Here is a 13,343-nt window from a genome sequence, read left to right on the forward strand (position 1 = left end):
AGTGGAGTGAGGAGAGCCAGAAGGCTGTCCTGTGGGCAGAGAGGGAGTTCCAAAGGCTCCAGGCCCAAAACCATTGCCTCAGGCAGAAGCTGGCCAACTCTGGGCCCAAGGTCCAGCCTGTCTCCGGGGGGCCTCCTGCTCCTGCTCCTGCTGTTCCGGGCACAGCCTCCAAATACCCTCAAGGGCCAAAGGCTCCCCTGAAACCCAGGAAGCCCAAGAAGGGAGCAAGGGTGCACTGGCCAGACTCCAAGTTCTCGGGTCCCCTGCAGGTCTGATTCCCTTGCCCAGCAGCCACCAACACTCACAACCAGAGCACAGAAGCTCCTGTGCTTACTCCTTCAGCCATACCCATGGCTCCTTTGACTTGAGATCCACCCCATCCTTTAGCCTGATGCTCCATATTCCCTGGAGCCGTATGAGTGTGAGAGAATATTTTCCAGTGTTAAGCGTAACACAAATAAAAATAAAAATATCCAATGGCTGAGACTACTGCTACTGAGAATGGATTTGATTAAGGGATTCTATGCCAAGCAAGGGACGGTTTGAAGTGTCTTTTATCGATCCCTTAATCGTCCCAATAACCCAGTGTGTCATGTCTGACTGAGGTTCAGACAGGGGAAACAACTTGCCCCAAGATCACACAGCTAGTGAATTTCAGAGCTCCCGTTCCAAACCAGGGTTGTCTAATGATCACCTGCTGTGCCAATAACTTCTACTACTATGCCTACTACTGTTCTTCTTCTTCTTCTTCTTCTTCTTCTTCTTCTTCTTCTTCTTCTTCTTCTTCTTCTTCGGAGAGACAGAAAGGGTGACGGCGCACACATACACACACACACACAAAGGAATGCACACACATGCAGGCGGGGGAGGGGCCGAGTTAGAGAGATTCCTCGCCAGGCTTGGGACTCAAGTGCTGAACCAGACGCTGGTCTGGATTTCCCAGATCACGTGATCAGCCCTGAACCGAAATCAGGAGCCAGACACTGAACTGACAGGCACCCTTGGGCAAGGAACTTCTAGGCAAGCTGCTGAAGGATCCCAGAAGGGCTTGGTAAAATGTTCCCCTCGTTCACGTCCTAGGATGTGATGATTCTATGCAAAGATAATAGTGCATATAATATAATCTAACATAATATATAATAATATAAGGATGCAGAGATTATAGTGGTGGCTAGCTGTGGTCAAGTCCCAGCCAAGGAGGGAGGGCAGCCTTTAAGGGTCTCCAACGATTCCCATCTTGGGTACACATCGTTTTGTGTTCCATACTCTACCTCTTGATTCGAGTCAGAACTACTGACTCCCTTGTAAAGGACAGAATGTGGCCAAAGTGATAGGATGTCCCTTCGGAGGTGAGTTTACAAAGAGACTGGTCTCCTCTTGGGCTTGCCCGCCCTCCGTCCCTCCCTCCCTCATCTGTTCCCAGGGAAGCCAGCTGCTCCTTGGGAGCTTTATGCTGGAGAGGCCCATGGGGCAAGGAATGACTCTTTCTTGCTTCCAGCAATGGAGGGCCTCTGGCTGCTCACAGCCAGCTGAGTGAGCTCAAAAGCAGACTTACCCCCAACAAGCCCGCAGATGACTGAAGATCCAGAGGCCCTCTGGACTGCAGCCTTGTGAGAGATCCTGAGCCACAGGGACCTGGCTAGTTGCACCTGGATGGCTGGCCCACAGAAACCATATCAGGTTATGAATGTTGTTTTAGGCCCATTGGTTCGGGGAAAACCTTCAAGAAAGACAGGAGTGGGAAGCCAAATGTTTGGCTTCTGACCCACCCCCCCTCTCCTGGGGTTGAAATTCCAGGGAAATCAAGAGATGGTCGAAACGCCTGAGAGATGAGGGTAAACAATGGAAGAGAGAGGACATCTATTCTGATCGCCATGGATCTCTCTGAGAGGACATCCTCCCACTTGATCCTCCTGTGTCGAAGGGTGGCAAATGCAGGGGGAGACACCTGGCAGTGTGGTCCAAGTCGGCTGAGAGCACTCGACCCAGCCCCACAGAGCCTCCTAGAAGGCAGAGAAAGAGCCCAGAAGTTCCCTGGGGCCCCTAGAGAAGGCCCCGAGAGAATGAGATGAGTTGAAAGCCTGGGACCTGGTCGTTGGACTTCTAGGCTGGAGGGGAGATGGCCTGTGGAAGGGCCACTGCCCGCAACCCCTGTTGGACCAGACCCCTCCTGTCTGCTTTGGGAGCCTGGGGGTGAATATGAGAATGAATTCATGTAGAAGAGATGGTGTTCTAATGCTTGGTTTCAACTTCTTGAAATCCTTTCAACTTCTTGAAATCGTTGACATTCCTTTTCTCCTTGTCCCCAGGACCACCATGAATGGGAAGGGGCCTTCAAAGAAGCAAGATGAGAACATCTCTTACAAGGCTGTCCAGTGTCAATATCCAACCACTGCAGTCACTTCTACCCCCTTGGCAGCCCCACTGCTTCCATCAGGACCCAGATCCGTTCCTGTACAGGTTTTTGAGCAAACGTAAGTTTGGATTTCTCGCAGAGAAATGCCAAGAGTGCAATGACTGGGGTCCTAGGGTGGTTGCAAGTCTAGTTTTCAGAGAAACTGTGTGGAGGGTTGGGTCACTCTACTGTGCACCCGAAAAGCATATTCTACTGCTTGTTCCCTGGAATTTAAATCCAGGCCTTGAAAAAGAAAAGGAACTGTGAACTGTTTTCAAGAGGGAGCTCTATCATCTTCCATTCCCAACAGCGATGCAGGAGCGATCCAGTCGTTCCACATCCTGCCTTGCATTGGGGAGTGGGGTCTCTCTCTCCCTCTCGGGTGCATTTGGTTTGCATCATGCTGATAGGTGTGCAGTGAGAGCTCATTGGAGTTTGAATTTGAATTGCCCCGATGGTAACTTTTTATGGGATTTCCATCTGTATACTCTTTGGTAAAGTGTTTCGGTCTTTTGCCCATTTTTTTTGTTTTTGTTCTTTTCAGACTGGATGGCTTGCTTCTTTGGGGGTCCACTTTTGAGGTTCTCTCCTTCCGACAGGAGTCCTTTATCAGGTATGTGGTTTGCACCTGTTTTCTCCCAGTTTGTAGCTTCCCTTTTGGGTCTTCTTCACAAGGTGTTTCACACATGACAGACTTCCAATTCTGATTGTTGGATCATGTCTAATGAATCAACTCTTCTTGAACGGAACATGATTTGATGTCCAGTCGGAGGATTCTTTCCCTAGCTGTCCATTCTGGACATTTTTTTCCCTAGAAGATTTATCATTTTACATAGAAGGCGGTGATTAATTTTGAGTTAATTTAACAAATTTTTTTCTCTTTTTGAGAGAGTGAGCATGCGCATGAGTGGGGCGTGGGGTGGAGGGAGAAGCGAAAAGAGCGTCCTTAAGCAGACTCCCCAGTGAGCTTGGAGCCTGATTTTGTCCCGGGACCCTGAGAGCATGACAAGAGCCGAAATTAAGAGCTGGCTGCCTCAGCGACTGAGTCACCCAGGCGCCACGAGTTCAGTTTTGTACAGAGGATGAGCCTTCGATTGTGGTCCTCGTCCTCCTCGTCCTCCACCTCCACCTCCTCCTCCTCTCTGCCCCTCCCTCTTCTTCTTCTCCTTCTTCTTCTTTGTCTCTGGAAGTCCACTTGCTCTAGCACCATTTCTTCAAAACGCTGTCACTCCTCCATTGAATTGCTTTTCCCCTTTGTCAGAATCCCATTGACATGTTGGTGGTTGGTCTCTTTCTGGGTTTGATCCTGTTCCACTTATCTATCTTTATACTGTTCCATTTGTCTATCCCTTCACCAACACCACACATTTTTGATGACTATAGCTGTAGATCTTGAAACTGGGTGGAAGGATTCCTTTGGTTTTCTTCTTTAGTTTTATTTTCTCATCTTTTTCTAGGTTCTGACGTGGAGAGCTTATTGTTTTGAGACAGAGAGAGAGAGAGAGAGAGAGAGAGTGAGAGAGAGACAGGGAAGGGGTACAGAGAGAGAGAGAGAGAGAGAGAGAGAGAGAGAGAGATTATTAAACAGCCTCCATGCCCAGCACCAGCACAATGCAGGTTCAGTCTCACAACCTCGAGTTTAATCATGACCCGAGTCAAAATCAAGAGTTGGACTAACTGACTGAGCCTCCCAGATGCTCCTCCTCCTTTCTAACATGGGCAGTGATTGCTCTACATGGTGCTGTCCATTGATTGTGCTGTGTCCCACACATTTTCATATGTTGTATGTTCATTTTCCTTCACTTCAATGTATTGAGATTTGATCTTTGATCTTTGATCATCTAGAAGGTTACTTTCTCAGTGTTTGGATATTTGTTCGTTTTCTCCTTTGGATACCTAGTTTGCTTTTTAAATATTTTTTTTTTAATGTTGAAATTGTACTTCCGAGAAAATGATCGATAGGGTTGTCATTGTTTCAGGTGTACAATATAGCGATTCCCCTCCCCTACCCCACCTGCTGTCAGCTCCGGTTGCAGGCACTGATGTGCCTTGGAGACTCAGGTGCACCTCCCCCACCCCTCCTCCCTTCAGCTCCTGTTGCCAGGCACTGGTTTGCGTTGGAGACGGAACCCTCGTAGGGGTTCCAAGCACTTCCTAGTGGCCCAGAAGACACTGGTGATCGGAGACCAAGCCACAAGGCTCTTTGGAGCCAGCTGGTGGCCATCCAAATGCCTCGCCACACAGTTGTGGAGCCGCTGTGGGCTGTCCTGGAGCAGCTGTGGGCTGCTGGGTTGGTGATAGACGAACGTTGGCCACATGTGCCACGAGTCTCTGGGTTTCGCTGGGAGATCCTGGTGTGCACTGCAGTGGCGGTGTTCCTGGGAAAGAGTGCACTCAGCTTCCGAAGAAGAAAGGGGCAGTGTGCCCAGAACGAGGAAGTCTCTGGAAAAGGCATGGAGAAGACCGAACCGGACGCACAAGCCCGTGGATCTGTCGCATCATCCGAGCCGAAGGCCAGTCCTCTCCCGTTCCAGCATCTTGCTCTGGCTGCCCTGAATCAAGATGCCGGGTATTGGTCAGTGGGAAACACCACGCAACTGCGGAAGGGAGTTCGGGAAAGGCTGTTGAAGAGCAGCCCTGGTGAGGAAAACACCAGAAGGCTTCAAGGACAGCCGTGATCTGCAGGCAAGTGCAGACCCGCTGGTTCAGGAGATTGGCAGCTGTGGACAGAGAGTGCAGGACGAGGCAGGGCAGGCAGGCAAGCCAGAGCTTCCTGAAGGAGGAGTGCGGCGGCAGGCCAGCGCTGAGGGCCAGAGCCAACAGCACACCCTCAGCCAGATCCTCCTGAAGGGGATGCATGTGCTAGAGCTGCTTGGAGATCATCTGGAAGGTGGGGGCTCAAGGAGGCAGGTGGAGACTGGCTCCTCCTCCCCTGACCACGTGCCCTCAGGCGGGAGCCCCGTGAACCAATTAAAGCCGTCCAGGGCACTGAAGAAGGCACGTCAGAGGAATGAAGAGCTCCCAAGAAACCCAACAAGCCACCAAGCTGAGCAAGGACCTGTTCACCTTCGGAACACCCTCCTGGACGGTGAGATTCCGAAGTTGCGCCTGAAGCTTGAGGCAGAGCCGAAGCTGTGCGAAGAGCACCTCAGACACCTGGAGAGGAAGATGATGGAGGAGAAGGCACGCTGCCTGCAAGTGAAGAACGAGCTTGCCAAGGTGCGCAGGAAGGCGGATGCTGCCCACTGGCACTTGGGCCTCTATAGGAACATGGCCGCCGACCTGCACCGAGAATGGCAGAAAATCTCCTCCTTGCATGAGCGGGAGCGCCTCCTGGTGGAGAAGTGGAGTGAGGAGAGCCAGAAGGCTGTCCTGTGGGCAGAGAGGGAGTTCCAAAGGCTCCAGGCCCAAAACCATTGCCTCAGGCAGAAGCTGGCCAACTCTGGGCCCAAGGTCCAGCCTGTCTCCGGGGGGCCTCCTGCTCCTGCTCCTGCTGTTCCGGGCACAGCCTCCAAATACCCTCAAGGGCCAAAGGCTCCCCTGAAACCCAGGAAGCCCAAGAAGGGAGCAAGGGTGCACTGGCCAGACTCCAAGTTCTCGGGTCCCCTGCAGGTCTGATTCCCTTGCCCAGCAGCCACCAACACTCACAACCAGAGCACAGAAGCTCCTGTGCTTACTCCTTCAGCCATACCCATGGCTCCTTTGACTTGAGATCCACCCCATCCTTTAGCCTGATGCTCCATATTCCCTGGAGCCGTATGAGTGTGAGAGAATATTTTCCAGTGTTAAGCGTAACACAAATAAAAATAAAAATATCCAATGGCTGAGACTACTGCTACTGAGAATGGATTTGATTAAGGGATTCTATGCCAAGCAAGGGACGGTTTGAAGTGTCTTTTATCGATCCCTTAATCGTCCCAATAACCCAGTGTGTCATGTCTGACTGAGGTTCAGACAGGGGAAACAACTTGCCCCAAGATCACACAGCTAGTGAATTTCAGAGCTCCCGTTCCAAACCAGGGTTGTCTAATGATCACCTGCTGTGCCAATAACTTCTACTACTATGCCTACTACTCTTCTTCTTCTTCTTCTTCATCTTCTTCTTCTTCTTCTTCTTCTTCTTCTTCTTCTTCTTCTTCTTCTTCTTCGGAGAGACAGAAAGGGTGACGGCGCACACATACACACACACACACAAAGGAATGCACACACATGCAGGCGGGGGAGGGGCCGAGTTAGAGAGATTCCTCGCCAGGCTTGGGACTCAAGTGCTGAACCAGACGCTGGTCTGGATTTCCCAGATCACGTGATCAGCCCTGAACCGAAATCAGGAGCCAGACACTGAACTGACAGGCACCCTTGGGCAAGGAACTTCTAGGCAAGCTGCTGAAGGATCCCAGAAGGGCTTGGTAAAATGTTCCCCTCGTTCACGTCCTAGGATGTGATGATTCTATGCAAAGATAATAGTGCATATAATATAATCTAACATAATATATAATAATATAAGGATGCAGAGATTATAGTGGTGGCTAGCTGTGGTCAAGTCCCAGCCAAGGAGGGAGGGCAGCCTTTAAGGGTCTCCAACGATTCCCATCTTGGGTACACATCGTTTTGTGTTCCATACTCTACCTCTTGATTCGAGTCAGAACTACTGACTCCCTTGTAAAGGACAGAATGTGGCCAAAGTGATAGGATGTCCCTTCGGAGGTGAGTTTACAAAGAGACTGGTCTCCTCTTGGGCTTGCCCGCCCTCCGTCCCTCCCTCCCTCATCTGTTCCCAGGGAAGCCAGCTGCTCCTTGGGAGCTTTATGCTGGAGAGGCCCATGGGGCAAGGAATGACTCTTTCTTGCTTCCAGCAATGGAGGGCCTCTGGCTGCTCACAGCCAGCTGAGTGAGCTCAAAAGCAGACTTACCCCCAACAAGCCCGCAGATGACTGAAGATCCAGAGGCCCTCTGGACTGCAGCCTTGTGAGAGATCCTGAGCCACAGGGACCTGGCTAGTTGCACCTGGATGGCTGGCCCACAGAAACCATATCAGGTTATGAATGTTGTTTTAGGCCCATTGGTTCGGGGAAAACCTTCAAGAAAGACAGGAGTGGGAAGCCAAATGTTTGGCTTCTGACCCACCCCCCCTCTCCTGGGGTTGAAATTCCAGGGAAATCAAGAGATGGTCGAAACGCCTGAGAGATGAGGGTAAACAATGGAAGAGAGAGGACATCTATTCTGATCGCCATGGATCTCTCTGAGAGGACATCCTCCCACTTGATCCTCCTGTGTCGAAGGGTGGCAAATGCAGGGGGAGACACCTGGCAGTGTGGTCCAAGTCGGCTGAGAGCACTCGACCCAGCCCCACAGAGCCTCCTAGAAGGCAGAGAAAGAGCCCAGAAGTTCCCTGGGGCCCCTAGAGAAGGCCCCGAGAGAATGAGATGAGTTGAAAGCCTGGGACCTGGTCGTTGGACTTCTAGGCTGGAGGGGAGATGGCCTGTGGAAGGGCCACTGCCCGCAACCCCTGTTGGACCAGACCCCTCCTGTCTGCTTTGGGAGCCTGGGGGTGAATATGAGAATGAATTCATGTAGAAGAGATGGTGTTCTAATGCTTGGTTTCAACTTCTTGAAATCCTTTCAACTTCTTGAAATCGTTGACATTCCTTTTCTCCTTGTCCCCAGGACCACCATGAATGGGAAGGGGCCTTCAAAGAAGCAAGATGAGAACATCTCTTACAAGGCTGTCCAGTGTCAATATCCAACCACTGCAGTCACTTCTACCCCCTTGGCAGCCCCACTGCTTCCATCAGGACCCAGATCCGTTCCTGTACAGGTTTTTGAGCAAACGTAAGTTTGGATTTCTCGCAGAGAAATGCCAAGAGTGCAATGACTGGGGTCCTAGGGTGGTTGCAAGTCTAGTTTTCAGAGAAACTGTGTGGAGGGTTGGGTCACTCTACTGTGCACCCGAAAAGCATATTCTACTGCTTGTTCCCTGGAATTTAAATCCAGGCCTTGAAAAAGAAAAGGAACTGTGAACTGTTTTCAAGAGGGAGCTCTATCATCTTCCATTCCCAACAGCGATGCAGGAGCGATCCAGTCGTTCCACATCCTGCCTTGCATTGGGGAGTGGGGTCTCTCTCTCCCTCTCGGGTGCATTTGGTTTGCATCATGCTGATAGGTGTGCAGTGAGAGCTCATTGGAGTTTGAATTTGAATTGCCCCGATGGTAACTTTTTATGGGATTTCCATCTGTATACTCTTTGGTAAAGTGTTTCGGTCTTTTGCCCATTTTTTTTGTTTTTGTTCTTTTCAGACTGGATGGCTTGCTTCTTTGGGGGTCCACTTTTGAGGTTCTCTCCTTCCGACAGGAGTCCTTTATCAGGTATGTGGTTTGCACCTGTTTTCTCCCAGTTTGTAGCTTCCCTTTTGGGTCTTCTTCACAAGGTGTTTCACACATGACAGACTTCCAATTCTGATTGTTGGATCATGTCTAATGAATCAACTCTTCTTGAACGGAACATGATTTGATGTCCAGTCGGAGGATTCTTTCCCTAGCTGTCCATTCTGGACATTTTTTTCCCTAGAAGATTTATCATTTTACATAGAAGGCGGTGATTAATTTTGAGTTAATTTAACAAATTTTTTTCTCTTTTTGAGAGAGTGAGCATGCGCATGAGTGGGGCGTGGGGTGGAGGGAGAAGCGAAAAGAGCGTCCTTAAGCAGACTCCCCAGTGAGCTTGGAGCCTGATTTTGTCCCGGGACCCTGAGAGCATGACAAGAGCCGAAATTAAGAGCTGGCTGCCTCAGCGACTGAGTCACCCAGGCGCCACGAGTTCAGTTTTGTACAGAGGATGAGCCTTCGATTGTGGTCCTCGTCCTCCTCGTCCTCCACCTCCACCTCCTCCTCCTCTCTGCCCCTCCCTCTTCTTCTTCTCCTTCTTCTTCTTTGTCTCTGGAAGTCCACTTGCTCTAGCACCATTTCTTCAAAACGCTGTCACTCCTCCATTGAATTGCTTTTCCCCTTTGTCAGAATCCCATTGACATGTTGGTGGTTGGTCTCTTTCTGGGTTTGATCCTGTTCCACTTATCTATCTTTATACTGTTCCATTTGTCTATCCCTTCACCAACACCACACATTTTTGATGACTATAGCTGTAGATCTTGAAACTGGGTGGAAGGATTCCTTTGGTTTTCTTCTTTAGTTTTATTTTCTCATCTTTTTCTAGGTTCTGACGTGGAGAGCTTATTGTTTTGAGACAGAGAGAGAGAGAGAGAGAGAGAGAGTGAGAGAGAGACAGGGAAGGGGTACAGAGAGAGAGAGAGAGAGAGAGAGAGAGAGAGAGATTATTAAACAGCCTCCATGCCCAGCACCAGCACAATGCAGGTTCAGTCTCACAACCTCGAGTTTAATCATGACCCGAGTCAAAATCAAGAGTTGGACTAACTGACTGAGCCTCCCAGATGCTCCTCCTCCTTTCTAACATGGGCAGTGATTGCTCTACATGGTGCTGTCCATTGATTGTGCTGTGTCCCACACATTTTCATATGTTGTATGTTCATTTTCCTTCACTTCAATGTATTGAGATTTGATCTTTGATCTTTGATCATCTAGAAGGTTACTTTCTCAGTGTTTGGATATTTGTTCGTTTTCTCCTTTGGATACCTAGTTTGCTTTTTAAATATTTTTTTTTTTAATGTTGAAATTGTACTTCCGAGAAAATGATCGATAGGGTTGTCATTGTTTCAGGTGTACAATATAGCGATTCCCCTCCCCTACCCCACCTGCTGTCAGCTCCGGTTGCAGGCACTGATGTGCCTTGGAGACTCAGGTGCACCTCCCCCACCCCTCCTCCCTTCAGCTCCTGTTGCCAGGCACTGGTTTGCGTTGGAGACGGAACCCTCGTAGGGGTTCCAAGCACTTCCTAGTGGCCCAGAAGACACTGGTGATCGGAGACCAAGCCACAAGGCTCTTTGGAGCCAGCTGGTGGCCATCCAAATGCCTCGCCACACAGTTGTGGAGCCGCTGTGGGCTGTCCTGGAGCAGCTGTGGGCTGCTGGGTTGGTGATAGACGAACGTTGGCCACATGTGCCACGAGTCTCTGGGTTTCGCTGGGAGATCCTGGTGTGCACTGCAGTGGCGGTGTTCCTGGGAAAGAGTGCACTCAGCTTCCGAAGAAGAAAGGGGCAGTGTGCCCAGAACGAGGAAGTCTCTGGAAAAGGCATGGAGAAGACCGAACCGGACGCACAAGCCCGTGGATCTGTCGCATCATCCGAGCCGAAGGCCAGTCCTCTCCCGTTCCAGCATCTTGCTCTGGCTGCCCTGAATCAAGATGCCGGGTATTGGTCAGTGGGAAACACCACGCAACTGCGGAAGGGAGTTCGGGAAAGGCTGTTGAAGAGCAGCCCTGGTGAGGAAAACACCAGAAGGCTTCAAGGACAGCCGTGATCTGCAGGCAAGTGCAGACCCGCTGGTTCAGGAGATTGGCAGCTGTGGACAGAGAGTGCAGGACGAGGCAGGGCAGGCAGGCAAGCCAGAGCTTCCTGAAGGAGGAGTGCGGCGGCAGGCCAGCGCTGAGGGCCAGAGCCAACAGCACACCCTCAGCCAGATCCTCCTGAAGGGGATGCATGTGCTAGAGCTGCTTGGAGATCATCTGGAAGGTGGGGGCTCAAGGAGGCAGGTGGAGACTGGCTCCTCCTCCCCTGACCACGTGCCCTCAGGCGGGAGCCCCGTGAACCAATTCAAGCCGTCCAGGGCACTGAAGAAGGCACGTCAGAGGAATGAAGAGCTCCCAAGAAACCCAACAAGCCACCAAGCTGAGCAAGGACCTGTTCACCTTCGGAACACCCTCCTGGACGGTGAGATTCCGAAGTTGCGCCTGAAGCTTGAGGCAGAGCCGAAGCTGTGCGAAGAGCACCTCAGACACCTGGAGAGGAAGATGATGGAGGAGAAGGCACGCTGCCTGCAAGTGAAGAACGAGCTTGCCAAGGTGCGCAGGAAGGTGGATGCTGCCCACTGGCACTTGGGCCTCTATAGGAACATGGCCGCCGACCTGCACCGAGAATGGCAGAAAATCTCCTCCTTGCATGAGCGGGAGCGCCTCCTGGTGGAGAAGTGGAGTGAGGAGAGCCAGAAGGCTGTCCTGTGGGCAGAGAGGGAGTTCCAAAGGCTCCAGGCCCAAAACCATTGCCTCAGGCAGAAGCTGGCCAACTCTGGGCCCAAGGTCCAGCCTGTCTCCGGGGGGCCTCCTGCTCCTGCTCCTGCTGTTCCGGGCACAGCCTCCAAATACCCTCAAGGGCCAAAGGCTCCCCTGAAACCCAGGAAGCCCAAGAAGGGAGCAAGGGTGCACTGGCCAGACTCCAAGTTCTCGGGTCCCCTGCAGGTCTGATTCCCTTGCCCAGCAGCCACCAACACTCACAACCAGAGCACAGAAGCTCCTGTGCTTACTCCTTCAGCCATACCCATGGCTCCTTTGACTTGAGATCCACCCCATCCTTTAGCCTGATGCTCCATATTCCCTGGAGCCGTATGAGTGTGAGAGAATATTTTCCAGTGTTAAGCGTAACACAAATAAAAATAAAAATATCCAATGGCTGAGACTACTGCTACTGAGAATGGATTTGATTAAGGGATTCTATGCCAAGCAAGGGACGGTTTGAAGTGTCTTTTATCGATCCCTTAATCGTCCCAATAACCCAGTGTGTCATGTCTGACTGAGGTTCAGACAGGGGAAACAACTTGCCCCAAGATCACACAGCTAGTGAATTTCAGAGCTCCCGTTCCAAACCAGGGTTGTCTAATGATCACCTGCTGTGCCAATAACTTCTACTACTATGCCTACTACTGTTCTTCTTCTTCTTCTTCTTCTTCTTCTTCTTCTTCTTCTTCTTCTTCTTCTTCTTCTTCTTCTTCGGAGAGACAGAAAGGGTGACGGCGCACACATACACACACACACACAAAGGAATGCACACACATGCAGGCGGGGGAGGGGCCGAGTTAGAGAGATTCCTCGCCAGGCTTGGGACTCAAGTGCTGAACCAGACGCTGGTCTGGATTTCCCAGATCACGTGATCAGCCCTGAACCGAAATCAGGAGCCAGACACTGAACTGACAGGCACCCTTGGGCAAGGAACTTCTAGGCAAGCTGCTGAAGGATCCCAGAAGGGCTTGGTAAAATGTTCCCCTCGTTCACGTCCTAGGATGTGATGATTCTATGCAAAGATAATAGTGCATATAATATAATCTAACATAATATATAATAATATAAGGATGCAGAGATTATAGTGGTGGCTAGCTGTGGTCAAGTCCCAGCCAAGGAGGGAGGGCAGCCTTTAAGGGTCTCCAACGATTCCCATCTTGGGTACACATCGTTTTGTGTTCCATACTCTACCTCTTGATTCGAGTCAGAACTACTGACTCCCTTGTAAAGGACAGAATGTGGCCAAAGTGATAGGATGTCCCTTCGGAGGTGAGTTTACAAAGAGACTGGTCTCCTCTTGGGCTTGCCCGCCCTCCGTCCCTCCCTCCCTCATCTGTTCCCAGGGAAGCCAGCTGCTCCTTGGGAGCTTTATGCTGGAGAGGCCCATGGGGCAAGGAATGACTCTTTCTTGCTTCCAGCAATGGAGGGCCTCTGGCTGCTCACAGCCAGCTGAGTGAGCTCAAAAGCAGACTTACCCCCAACAAGCCCGCAGATGACTGAAGATCCAGAGGCCCTCTGGACTGCAGCCTTGTGAGAGATCCTGAGCCACAGGGACCTGGCTAGTTGCACCTGGATGGCTGGCCCACAGAAACCATATCAGGTTATGAATGTTGTTTTAGGCCCATTGGTTCGGGGAAAACCTTCAAGAAAGACAGGAGTGGGAAGCCAAATGTTTGGCTTCTGACCCACCCCCCCTCTCCTGGGGTTGAAATTCCAGGGAAATCAAGAGATGGTCGAAACGCCTGAGAGATGAGGGTAAACAATGGAAGA

The sequence above is a fragment of the Meles meles genome, chromosome 1 (genome assembly GCF_922984935.1).
Source record: "Meles meles chromosome 1, mMelMel3.1 paternal haplotype, whole genome shotgun sequence".
Taxonomy (NCBI): domain Eukaryota; kingdom Metazoa; phylum Chordata; class Mammalia; order Carnivora; family Mustelidae; genus Meles; species Meles meles.